Consider the following 14,122-nt stretch of genomic DNA (forward strand, 5'->3'; position numbering starts at 1 on the left):
AAGCACACTTCCTCTTCCATTTTTTCCTGTTTCCATCAGCTCTCCTGACCTCTCACTCAAGGCCTCTGAGTTGTCTTTGACTCTTTCTTCACCTGTACTTTTGCTACTCAGTCAGCTGCTCAGGTTCGCCTGGTCTTGCTACCGAATCACCCTTGCCTCTCTTTTCCTCTCACTGTGGTTAGACCAGTCCGGATCCACATATTTTCATTGTTGTGGAACTATAAACATGTCCTACGTGCTAAGTGGCTCTTCTTCCTTCTGTCTGTTCTCCTTTGAAACCATCACATAAAGAGATGACAAATTAATTTTCTAAAACACTGTATTTCATCACAATGATTTCCTATTCTAAAGGATTCCAAAGCTTCCTATTACCTGCAGGCTGAGTTCAACACCTCCCGCCAAAAGATTAAGATCCTTGCATAATCTATTCAGCTCTCCACTGGGATAACGTTAGTCCAGCCACTCATTTTTTATCTTCTTCATTTTTCCAGATTGTCAAAATAATTCTGAGTTTTTCTGTCATTGAATGTGTTTCTTACCCAGCTCAGTTTTGTGTCAGTGCATATATAAGTATATACCTTGGCATGTGACTTGGTTGTTGACAACTACCATTAAATATGATGAAATAAGAACACAAGGAAAAGCCCTATAGATTTCTGTAAGACTTATTGTTTTTTAACTCTGGACTAAGATTGCCTTTGGTCTCAGAAAATGATGCTTTGCCTTCCATTGTAACCTTACCTAAATATTAAATGGCTCTTTGGCCATTTCTTTATTCATTCATCAAACATTGATTGAGCACCCTCTTCCCCAAACACAATTCTTTTCTCTTTGGATAGGTAAAGCTGCTTAGAACCCACTCGTTTCATGAAATACTTATGTCATCTTCTATTTGTTTGTTTGTTTACATTTGAGGGATTTGTCAGTGGTAAAAGCTGTTGATGGGTGTTGTCTCCAGTGTAGAAAGTTGGACACTTGTTTTGACATCTAAGAAATAACTCTCATTTATCTATATTATTCTGGTTCCTATTGCTACATAACAAACACCACTCCAAACACAGTGGCATAATGCTGTGGCTATTTTAGCATGCTTTGGTGGCAGAAATTTGGAAAGGAGGGAGTGGGGATGACTTATTTGAACCTCCCCTCCCCCAAGTCTGAGGCCTCAGCTGAGAAGACTCAAAGTCTGGGGTTGACTAGACAGCTGGGGACTAGAGTCATCTGGGAACTTGCTCACTTGCATATTTGACACCTGGGTGAGGAGGACTTGAAGACTGGGACAGCCAGCTGGAGTATTTTCATGTGGCCTCCCTGTGGGACTTGGCTTCCTCACAGCATGGAAGCCTCAAGCGAGTCAGACTTCTCACCTGCTAGCTCAGCGCTCCAGTGATGACCGTCCCCATGAACAGGATGGCACTGCATCCTCCTCTACAGTCAAGCCCCCGGAGGCACACAGCTGCACTTCCAACATACTTTATTGGATACAAGTGAGTCACAAATTACCCAGGTTCAAAAACAGGAGAAACAGACCCTACCTATCACTAGGAAGGATACCAATAAATTTGAAGATATGCTTTAAAAGTACCACATGTCCCTGGCCGGCATGGCTCATCATGGTTGAGCATCGACCTATGAACTAGGAGGTCACAGTTCGATTTCTGGTCAGGGCACAAGCCCAGGTTGCGGGCTTGACCCCTAGTAGGAGGCGTGCAGGAGACAACCAATCAATGATTCTCTCTCATCATTGGTGTTTCTGTCTCTCTCTCCCTCTCCATTCTTCTCTGAAATAAAAATAAAAATATATTTAGAAAATTGCCACATGTATAAATTGAGGAGTGAGCTGTAGCTCCTGCCTTTGGAAACATGACCAGGGTTGGTGTGTAGGGCACTTTGCTGTCCACTGCTGGTATGTCAGGGTAAAAATAATCTGAAGAAGAAATAGTAATAATCTCTTATACTTATCAACATTTGGCCAGAGCTTGATGTTTTTGAGGTTTGAGCCTTATTTATTTATAAAGAGAAGTCTGATAAGAACATTTTTTTTCTTTTTCTCTTCTCTAATAGGCTAGAATTGATATTTATTTTAAGACTTCAAAAAGGTGCTTCTGAGAGTTTCAACATTTGGCAGCTGGTAGTAAGTGGGAAATGCCATAACATAAACCTTGGTTTTGGTTAAGAGGCAGGTGGTATTTTTGGAGAAGTCGGTGTCAACCACTGACTGCAGCCACACTGACCACCTCTAGCCCATCTGCAGAGACATTTCTGTCTCTGGCAAGTAAAGCCCCCTCCTTCTCCCTGCTTTGACTGCCTTCCCGAGTTCCCCTTTTCTTTGACCTTGAGTTTCAACTTGATGAGTTGTCAAGAGGACAGGGTCACTGGATTCTACCTGTAAAGAACGTCAGAGGCTATAGCTGTGGACAGAAGCAATTTTCTGCTCTTATACCATTTGTTCACATTCATTAAACAAATATTCATTGAGAGCCTTTTATGTCCCAAGCATTGTGCTAGAAAATGTAATTACAAAAAAAAAAAAATGAGCAAAATCAGACAGTGCCTGTGTGGAGCTGAGATGGCAAGGAAGTCTGAAATTGCAATGTGTCCAGATACAAAGGAGAAATGTGAGGTTCTTTGAAAGCTTATGCTCAGTGGGTTTGACATTGGGAGGTGGGGGAAGGTTTCCTGAGTAAGAACATTTGAGCTAAGGGCTGAGGCATGAATAAATAATAATCTGGAAATGAAGGGAGAGTGATCCAAGCAGAGAGAGCAGCCTGTGGAAGGAAGGGACAGGATGAATTGAAAGGACTCAGGATAAGAAAAGGATGAAGAAAAGGCCAGTGTGAGGAAGAGTGGGATAGAAGGTGTGCCTGGTGGGGAGGATAGAAGCCATATTATATGAAGCCTAGAAACCACGATCATGATATCAGTCAGGGTTCTCTACAGAAATGAAACCAATAGTATATATATATACCATTTATATGTAAACAGAACCAATAGGATATATAATATATATATATACCTTATATATCTTACATAATAGGATACATAGCATATACTGTATATCCTCTATATCTTACACATTATATATATATATAAGTTTAATAATATAATATTATAAATAATGTGACATATATAAATTAAGAGAGCTGGCAAGTCTGAAGTCTATAAGACAGAAAGGCAGATAGACAAAAGTTGATGCTATAATCTTGAAGCAGAATTTCTTCTTTTCTGATAAACTTTCAGTTTTGCTTTTAAGGCCTTCAAATGATAGAACAAGGGCCACTACATAATTGAGGTAATCTCCTTTGTTTAAAGTTGACTGGCTGTAGATGTGAGGCACATCTAAAAATATCTTCACAGCAACGCCTAGGTTAGTAGGCAACTACTGGGTACTATGGCCTAGACAGCATGAAATACAAAACTAGCCATCATACATGGCAAGATGCTTTGTGTTGATCCTAAGAGGAATGGAAAGCACTTGAAGAATTTCAGGCAGAGATGGAATGATTAAATTTGTATTTCCCAAATGTGCTCTGTGCAGTAAGAAGAAGGTTCGTGTATATGACCATTCCAGGGTTCCTGTGATGGTCATAAGGCACATTAGATCATTCATGGACACTTCCAGGAGACATCTCTGTCCTACATGGTGCCCGGGCATTGAATTGGTCAGATACCTTTTAACCCTTTGCATTTGCTTGCTTTTTTCTCGATTCCTTTATTATAATGCACACTCGACATCCGAGTGCAAAGGTTAAAATTACCTCTCAGGCAGGACTTATGATGCTGTGTTTTATTTTGTGTTGACTTCTCTTTCTCTCCAATGAGACTGAATATTCTTTGGAGGCAGGGAGCATATCTTGTTCACCAGAGCATTCCTAGTACCTAGAACAGTGCCAGGCATGTACCCAGGAAGCGTTGGTGGTTGGTTTCATATCCCCCCAAAAGCGCCTTATTCAGAATCAAGGAATAACACTCTGTAATTCTGCATAGCAGAAAACCAACGCTAACATGAAAATTGTTATGATTTTACTTCTAGCTTTTTTTTCTTGGCATAATATATAGTTGCTCTTTTACTTACTTTACATAGCTTGCCTATTTTGGAATATGATGATTTCTTAAATAAACTTTTTATGTTGAAATAATTTTAGATTTACAGAAAAGTTGTCAAGATACAATGGAGAGTTCCCATAAGCCCATCACCAGTTGTCCTAATGTTAGATCTTACATTACAAAATGAAGAAACTGACATTGGTACTTTACCACTAATGGAACTCTAGACTTTGTCTTTCAGGTTTTTATTTTCTTTTTTAAAATTGATTTTTAGAGAGAGGAAGAAAGAGAGAGAGAGAAATATCAATTGGTTGACTCCTGCACTGTGTCCTGATGGGGGATCAAACCCACAACCTACGTATGTGCCCTGATTGGGAATTGAACCCACCACCTTTTGGTGTATGGGATGATGCTCCAACCCACTGAGCCACACCGGCCAGTGCACCAGTTTTTTCCTTCCATTTATGTTCTCTTCCTGTTCCAGGGTCAAGTCCAGAACACTGCACTGCATTTAGTTGTCATGTCTCCACTGGTCTGTGACAGTTTCTCAGTCTTCCCTTATTTTTCATGACTGTCAGTCTTAAGGAGTACTGATCATTTCTTATAATTAGACTGAGGCGATGGGTTTTTCGAAAGAATACCACAGAGGTAGAGTGTCCTTCTTGTCACATCATATGACAGGGCACACAATATCCACGTGGTATCTCTGAGGATGTTAACCTTCACTACTTGGTTAAGATAACGTTTGCCAGGCAGGTTTCTCCACTGCAAAGTCATTAACTTTCCCACTTCCCTACTGTGTTCTTTGGAAGTGAGTCACTAAGCTTAGCCCATCCCCAAGCAGGGAGCAGGGAGGGAATAAGCTCTACCTCCTGGGATGGAGAGTATTTGCATACCTTACTGAGAATGCTTCTGTAAGGAAGGTTTGTCTCTTTTTGGCCATTTATTTTCTTATTTACTTATATCTCAGTATGGACTCATATATATTTTATACTTTGGGTTATAAACCTATAAAATGTTAGTTATTTTGTTGCTTAAATTGTTCCAGCTTTGTTCATGGGGAACTCTTTCAAGTTGGTTCTTGTGTCCTTTTTCACGTCCCATCTTACGTTTTATTTTTATTTTTTTGAGCACTTCTCTCTTTCCTGGTATGACAAGATGCTCCAGGTACATCTTGTGTTTTCCATGCTCTAGTCCTAGAAACAGCCATTTTTTCAAGGAGCACAGGTTCCTTTTATGGGTAAATAGTATTTAGAAACCAATGGTTTCTGGTGCTGGGTGAGCACATTGCTCTTGGGTCTCATTGCTCCTAGGCCCTGTCTGCGGATGGGAATGTATGTGTGTACATTAGCCATGTAAGCACACATCTATAGTTATTTCTGTATCCTTTAATCTGTATATATATTAAGCTAAATATGAGTTTATAGTGGTATCTCTAATTATAATCCACATTACAGGATTCATACTAGCCTTTCTTTCTTGTTTATCTGTAACTTTCTTTCTCCCACATAGAAAACCCTGCTCCCACTGTCCACTGTCCATTTGTTCAACCAGGATATAAATGTAAAGCAGTTTCAGAATTGTTATCCTGTGTCCCCATGAGAAATAAATTTAGCAACTTGTGTACAGTGTTTATGTATGGGTTCTTTGCTTTTAATATAACCATTTTTTATAAGGAAGTGGTGTGACATAATGGCTCCAAAGCCATCTTGTGTGGGTTCAAATCCTGGCTCCACCACTTAGTAGCTGAGTAAAGTTGAATGAATTACTGTCCTCTCAGATTCCTCATCTGTAGAATGGGGATAGTAATGGTATTTACTTCACCAGGTTGTTTGAGGGTTAAATAATTTAATGTTTGTTAAGTGCTTAGAATTTTGTTTGCATATAGTAAGCACTATTTAAGTGGTAATCTCTTGTTGGTAGGGCAGAAATAAAGTTTATTTTAATTGCTATCAGTATAATGCCAGGTATATTGGGGCACCATATACTTCTCAATTCTATTTACTTAAGACTCTTCTTATAGCACTCAGCAAAGGGATTGCTGCAAAACTTCTTTCTGTATCTTCTTCTATTCAGCCATTCATGCTATCTGGAGTTAATTTATCATTCATTTCTTCAGCACTTTTAAAAAAAGTTATTGACTTAAGAAAGGAAGGGAGAGGGAGAGATAAAAACATCAATGCTGAGAGAGAATCATTGATCAGCTGCCTCCTGCACCCCCTCTCCCCCCTGTACTGGGGATTGAGCCCACAACCCAGGCATGTGCCCTGACCAGGAATTGAACTGTGACCTCCTGGTTCATAGGTTGACACTGAACAACTGAGCCACACCAGCCAGACTCTTCGGCAGTTTTTTGATTTAGAAAACATGGAATTAAGTCCAAGATTTTTAATGTATGAACCCCAAGACTTTGGCCCTCTTGAGATCAGGGGTCATACCTTCTCTCTAACTTTGTCCCCAGCACCTAGAGCATTGCTAGAACAATGAATGAAGGATTGAGTCATGGTGACTGAGGAGTCCAGTAGTCTCAGCCATATGTCAGTTGCTGGTTTATTAGTCTATAATTAAGCCTGGTTTCTCAGTGGTTATCACTGCCTGGAAAATCAGATTTTTGTAAACCTTGAAATAGAGATTGGGGGCTTCACTCAAAACATTTATGATAATATTCTACCTATTGTTGTTATTAATATTGTACAGCAAAACGTCTGTTGTGTCTGCCCAGTGGTAGTCAGCACTTCTGGGCAGCATCGTGTGTTACGGGCACTATAATTAGGCTCCACTGAGCCCAGCTGCAGCTGCGTCAGCAGTGTCTTAAACTATTTTTCACATGAGGTTCGATAAAATGCGATATGTATTTTCCCCACCATCTTCCCTTCATGCTACAAAGGAAAAAAAAAGCCCAACAACCAAAAAACAAAAACAGAAAACCCACACGAACCAAAACCACATACACATAGAGGTGCTTTTGAAGGTAAATTAATTTGATGTAGGGTTGCTGACTGTGTCATGGCTAGTCATTTCTGAATCATTAAAATATAAAATCAAGCCAAAGCTGATGACTAATCCTATAAGTCAGCTTAGCTGTTTTATACAATGTCCTGCCCCATAAAAATAGAGCAAACAACACTTGTTTTGGCAAAAATATCTGAAGGCATGTAATTCTGTGCAAATTCCTTGGGTTCAAATGCCTTCTTTCCCCTTATTTTAATTATCTTAAGGCATTGCAGATTTCTGGATTCGTGTTTGGAATTGCAGCCAAATATAAGGTGAGATGTTCAAATCCAGGTGGCCTGAAGGCAGTGGACATCACGCAGCTGCCTGGGGACCTGCAAAGGGCAGACAGGCACTATGCTAACTATAGTCAGTAGCCTGGCAACTGAGGTGAAAACAGCTGGCCATCACTTAGCAGTGACCAATGAGCTACTTTAATCTATTGCTGGGGTTTTACCCCTCACCCACCATCAGACTCTCAGGCCTCAGTTTCTTCCTCAACAACTTTTTTTAGGAATCCACTTCTATCCCACTCAGGCCGGGTTTACTCTTGCTTTGCGAAGGTGGATGATTTCTATGAGCTACACCACCTCCTGGTCTCTATTTCTTCACATGAAGAAAGTCATCTCAAACACTTTCCTGGGCTTTTTTTCTTCCAAGCCTGATCCCTACCTATTCTTTTTATAGCTGAGGAGGCTGTGAAGGGTAGAAGTACTTATGGTTATTGTCACTTGAGTAGAACAAAAAAGAGACCAAGAGTAGGCAGCATTCAACACCCAGGTCTCCGAGGGCCTGGAGCACAGATGGAGCCCAGCACCCGCTGTGGGACGTCCAGGGGGGAGAGGCCGCAGGACTGTGCACAGCTGTGCCGCCACAGTGGTTAACCTCCCACAGGGGAATTGGTGTGCGGCGGGCAGCAGTAGTTACCAGGGGAAATGATTTGGCCCTTTCTGGGGGAATTTGGTGTAAAACAGAGCTATGTGTATAGTACTTTTTATTGAGTTGCTCAACACACTTCATAGAACAAGAAAGCTTCCTGGCAAGGAGCAGGTGTCTCCATGTTCCACCAAGAGGGAAATAAATTCGGTTCGCCGTAGGCCTCACAGTCGCTCAGAGAGTGGTGGAATCTAGAAGAAAGCATGGCTCTCCCAACTCTGAGCCTGTGAACTCCCAGACCCGGCTTACTGACTGGTTCATCCTGTGTGAGGCCAGCTATGAACTGGCCAACCTGCCCCCCTAACTCAACAGGCCTCCAGGTCCGGTAGCCCATCTGGACAGTTATCTGGAACCTCTTCCTATCATCTGGCCCAGGTTCCCGACTTTCCCCTGTCTTCCATGTCTGCCTCTAGCCTCATGAGAGACATCTGTTCCCCCTCTATTCTTCATCATGGTCACCAGGTAGTGGCTCCTGCTGTCCCAGGGAGGGAAAGGGGATCTTGGCTCATTTCCCCTTTAATGACGTAATGTTCTATGGAAAACATTCTCCCAAGGCCTAAACCATATCATAGGCGAATTGTTATTTTGAGAGAAGGGTCACATTACAGTATAAATCAGCAGTGACCAACTCATAGAGTGGGGTGCTGGGATTACAGTTTGTCAGCTCAGGGGAAGGAAGGACAGGCTCGTCTGTCTCATTGGCCAGATGGAGGTTCATCAGCCCTGTCTTGGCCAGACCCAGGCTGCTGAGCAATATGGGTCCCAACAGCATAGAGGAAACCGAAGCCACAGTCAGGGATGTAAGCCTCTAGTCCTTGTCTTCCCGTGACCTGCTTTTCCTGCCTTCACTCGAGACTGTAAGAGTGCAAAAGGCAGGTGGTAACGTGTGATGGAGCAAAACAGGCGTCAGAGTCAATAGATCTGAGTTCAGAATCAGGGTCAAATGGGAATTGAAAACATCCAACTTGCAGGATTGTTGTAAAGATTAGAAATAACCTGTGCATCACCTGGCACACGATGGCCTTTGATTAACAGAGCTTCACTAATGATGAAAAAGCACTGCTAGACTAGTGATGACAGTGCTGCAGACTGAAGAGTTTAAGGAATCACTTCTGTGTCCCTAAGTCCCTTTAAAACACGCACCCTTCTTTAAAATATTTTTCTTGGAGTCCTAAAATGAATGCATGTTCAACGTCATTTGTAAAATTCAGAAATTCCACAATTTTTATTTTAGGGAATTGACTTCTTCGATATATGGATTTAAATAAAGTTCATTTTATGGAATTATATCCTGTTTCTTCTCTCTTAATATTATAAGAAAAGCCTCTTTTCTTAAGTATTTTATTTCCATGTAACAAGAAATTTCTGCAAATGTCCTCTTCCTAATGTGTGTGTTTACCCAATCCAGAAGCAAATTCTTAGGAAGGTGTGAGAATTTGCTAAATGCATTCAGTTTTATAACCAAAAGGAAGCACAAAACCAAAGAGTGTGTGTTTAGTGACTGCGAAGGCCAGGGGAAATGGTGTGTTAATGTGACTGCTCACATGGCACATCTGAAAGAGTTTGTTTTGTATTATAGAAAACTTCAAGCATACAAAAATAGGATAATACACTGAACCCTCACTCCCCTCCAGCCTCATCCGTTATGAACACATGGCTAATCTTGTTTCACATCTCCTCCCACTCATTTCACCGCCCACCACCCTCCCTGATTTTGACACAGATCTCAGATACCTTTGGGCTTCACCTGCAGCACACTTTGGGGCCTGGTTCTGTGTCTCTCTGTGGTGTCTAGTTCGCGCTCACTGGTGAAGTGGGAACAAGCTCAGGATGTAGAATCAGACACACAGGTCTGTTCAAAGCTCTGCCACAAATTAGCTGTGATTCAGGAAAAACCGAGCAGCTGTAAAATGGAACTAATGTTTCCCAGAGTGATTGAAAGGAGATGACATATATACCAGTAAAGCACCTATCTGTGCTTCCCCGCCCCTCCCGCCTCCTGCCCCACTCGTGAGAGCTCCTCCTTGGGACTGACCTCCATCCAGTCCTGGAGCTCAGACCTTGCAGCCTGTCCCTCTCGGCAGGTTCCCTCACTCCAGCTCCTACTGCTGAGGATGTAAGCTGCTCTGTTTGTGAGCCCAGTTTGACAGGGCCGGCAATTAACAGCACCTCTGCTGCTCAGTGGGCGAGGCCTGGGATTACTCTGATTGCCCCAGATCTGGTGTGTGCGGCCCTACCTCGAAGCCTGAATCCTGGTGTGGCCTGTACCCTCTCCCCTCCCTCACCAGATTTAACTAGTCTGGATTCAGGAATCATGCATGTCCTTTTCCTGCAAGGGTTTACCTCCATTTCCCCACTGGGTCTGGCGCTGTGTCTCTTATTGTTGGAGGGCCTAGATGCTCATGCTGGCTCCTGGTTGATTATTTGCTTGATTGAGGTAGAATCGCCTCATGGGAGCATGAGCTCGGGAGTGGGGCACCTCCTGTGGTTTCCATGGTTTGCAGGGTTGAGGTTATAAATAAAGTGGTGAGTGAGGCCAAGGCTGCACGTTCCTGGCAGAGTGAAGTGAAGGAGGGCTGGGCAGGCCCAGGGTAAGATGTGGGAGCACTACTACTTTCCTTAGAGAAGGAAGCAGTTCTTGTTTAGCTTCTTCCTCCTTCCCCATTATCTGAGAGGTTAATACTCTGGGGAGGGGAAGGCACTTAGAAGGCCCTAGGGCATGAAGACACAGTATGGGGGAGGTCCGAGGGCTTGTGCAATGGCACTGGGTGTGACCTGCAAATGCCAGGGGGCACTGAAGTTGGGTCGGTTGGACCTCAACAGCCCAGGAGGCTTTGGCATGGATGCCTCGCTCGTTTTTCTCCACAGATCTGGCTCTCACTCTCCAGATGTGATAATGGGGGAGGTCTTGCAGGGCTGTGCTGCTCGTCCAGCATTGCACTAACTTCAACCCTTAGACAGCTGGGACCCATGTGGTCCAGTCTCAAAGTGCTGCATTTAAAGAGGCATAGAAGACAGGAATTCTCATCTTTTTGAGGCACTTGCTAACACTGGAGAGTTTTACTGTAAACTGTTGGCAGCAACTTTCTTTCTTTCTTTCTTTCTTTCTTTCTTTCTTTCTTTCTTTCTTTCTTTCTTTCTTCTTTCTTTTTCTTTTTTTTTTTTTTTTTTTACATTTTCTACCCTCTTCTCTAGTGCTCCCAAATATTCGGGAGCCTCTCCCGCTCCTCTTCCCCACCCTCCCCCCAGCTCCCCTGTCACATTCACTCAGCGTCTGGGATCCCTCTCTTGTCTGCCTCAGACCCTCCAGCACGTGTCTCCCCATTTGTCACACTGCCTACTCTCCAGTTCTGCTTCTCTGTTTTTCCCTAGAGAACATATTGCTGTGGTTTTGGTCTTTCCTCAGATAATGGGGAAGGAGGAAGAAGCTAAACAAGAAATGCTTTCAGGCTTTGTTAGCAGGGGAAGGAAAAGACCTCTGTTTTCTCCATCGTACAACTTTCACTACTGTCTGGCCTCCTGCTCACTCCCACCCTCCTCACTGCACAGGTCCGAGTGAGGTGTTTTGCTCGGCCAGTAGCCCTTTCAGGGTAATGACTCCAGTGACTGTCTACCCGCGTCCGTCCAGCCCCACTGTTCCAGTTGCTCTGGCCCTACTGTGGCTTTTGACTGAGTCAAACCAATTGATGACCAAGACTTATGCTGAAGTTCCCTGAAATAATTAGAGGAGTTCTACTAAGCCCTGTCTCTGTGGGTCACTTGTTTTTGAGTTTTGATATCTGGGCTTCTGTCCTAGTCTTTGTACCTAAGTCCCCATCTTTGGAAACAGCCCATGTCACGGTTTATGTTGTTATGTCTGTGAGGGACTGGACTTGTTATGTCTGTGAGGGACTGGATTCCTGCTGTGGAATCCTAAGGGGATAACCAAGGTTTGGTTGCTTGCTTCTTTTTTTATAGCTTTGTTTTTATTTTCTTGTTTTTGACAAATAAAGATTGTATACTATATTTAAGGGATACAATGTGATATTTTGTTATATGTATACATTATAAAATGCCTACTGCAACCAAACTAGTTAACATATCCACCACCTCCCATAGTTATCATGTGTGTGAACACTGGAGATATACTGTTTTAGCAAATTTTAATGATAGTAACCCTGCTGTACATTAGGTCTCCAGAACTTATTTACTTAAGGTCTTAGGTTGAGCTTTAAGCACTTTGTGAGACATGATCGTAAGTAATTTTTCCATCGGAATTTCAGATAGCCATGCTGGGTTACTAGCCATTTGGTTTCCTTTACCTCACCTAATCCCAGTCACTGTGGTGGTATTTAGAGGTGAAATAGGCAGGTGAAACGAACACCTCAGCTATGAATGTCTGAGGGAAAGAAATTCTAAATATTTTGTAACTAAAAGCAAAGTACGTACAATGTTGAATATGGGTATTGGCTTTATTCTACACTTTGATTTTAACATTAATCAGTCAACTTCCATATAGGTGAACATTTGTTCCCTTCGATCAATATTTCCCCTTCTCCGTATTCCCATCCTCACGCCCCCAGACTCTGGTAACCACCATTCTATGTTACAATGAGTTCAATATATTTTTTAAAAGATTCCACATATGTGCAATCATGTGATATTTGTCTTTCTGTGTCTGGCTTATTTCATTTAGTATAATGTCCTCCAGGTTCATTCATGTTATTGCAAATGGCAGGATCTCCTTCTTTTTTATGTGTGTGTGTGTGTGTGTGTGTGTGTGTGTAAAATCACATATTCTTTGTCCATTCATCTGATGGATGCTTACGCTGTTTGATATCTTGGCTATAGTAAATAATGCTGCAGTGCACATGGGGTGCAGATACCTTGTTGAGACAGAGATTTGATTTCCTTTGGCTATATACCTAGAAGTGGAATTGCAGGATCATATGGCTGCCTGCTTGTTTGAGGCTGCTTGTGGCCTGGACATCCCTTCTCTTTCCTATTGTGCTGCTCATGCTGCCAGCTGGGTCTGCACTGGAGGCAGTGCCTGTTTTCGGGATAAATGGTGTTTGAGCGCTCTCAGCTGCATCTGCCCCTCAGTGCACTTCCCACCGTTGCACTCGGCCCCTCATGGTTTCCTTCCTGCTCCAGACACAAGGCCATCTCCCTTGCATTGCTGTTTCATTATTGTTGTTGACAGCTACCATTCCTAAGGTGCCTATATTGTACCAGGTCATTTCCTCATAGTATCTCATTTATTCCTCACAAAAATCTCAAGGGGCAGGTACTCAAAGTGTTTTACAGATAAGAAAGCTAAGGCTCAGGGACGCTTAGTAACTTCCCGATGTATGTCCCAAAGTAATGGCAGAGTGGGATTCCCGCTGGAAAGGATAAGAAAGGCCTAGGGAAGTAAAAATGAAGCAAAACAGATTCTCAGATCTTACCAAAATGGATTCTAAGTTGTCGGTGTTGTGTGGGGACCTGGGAATTTATATTTTCAACATTTGTATAGATTTTACATTGGTCCATGGATTGCCTTTTGGGAACTATGCAGTCAACCATGCTTTATTGAGATAAAACTAATTAGAGCTTTTGTGGGTCTGACTTTTCTCATTACATCGTGTAGCTCTTTTGAGAATGGAACACATGTTACACACATTTTGACTCTGTCTTCAGAGGCACCCTGGGGCATGTCTGTTGCAGGCTCAGAAGGCATACTCTCAAAATTTGGGGACCAGGTGAGAAAACCTGTCCCATCAAACAGAAACTAGAAAGGATCAGCAGAACATGAAGGAGATGGCCTTAAGAGATCTTTTGTTAAAATGCTGCGGATAGTCCTAGGATACTGTAAGCAAAAGCCTAGATGGAGAGTGTTAAGAAAGTCATGAACTACTCAGCTGCATTGCAATTTGACTAATTGTTGGGCTGCACTAATAGAAGAGTGTGTTATGTATAGGGCCCAGGAAAAGGCAAGCCAAGGAATGAGAAGTGTATCCAGCTGTATTTAGACAAGACTCATTTCTGTGTCAGGGCAGCAAGCCTGTGTTCTTGGTATAGGAGCCTCCTCCCTGGGAGGGAGGAGAGGAGAACTATTTCCAGCAGGAGCTGCTTCTGCTGAGAAGAGGAACTTGCTATGCAGTTGTTCCATAGTGGGTCTACTGGATGG

The sequence above is a fragment of the Cnephaeus nilssonii genome (genome assembly GCF_951640355.1).
Source record: "Cnephaeus nilssonii genome assembly, chromosome: 9".
In the NCBI taxonomy this organism is placed as follows: domain Eukaryota; kingdom Metazoa; phylum Chordata; class Mammalia; order Chiroptera; family Vespertilionidae; genus Cnephaeus; species Cnephaeus nilssonii.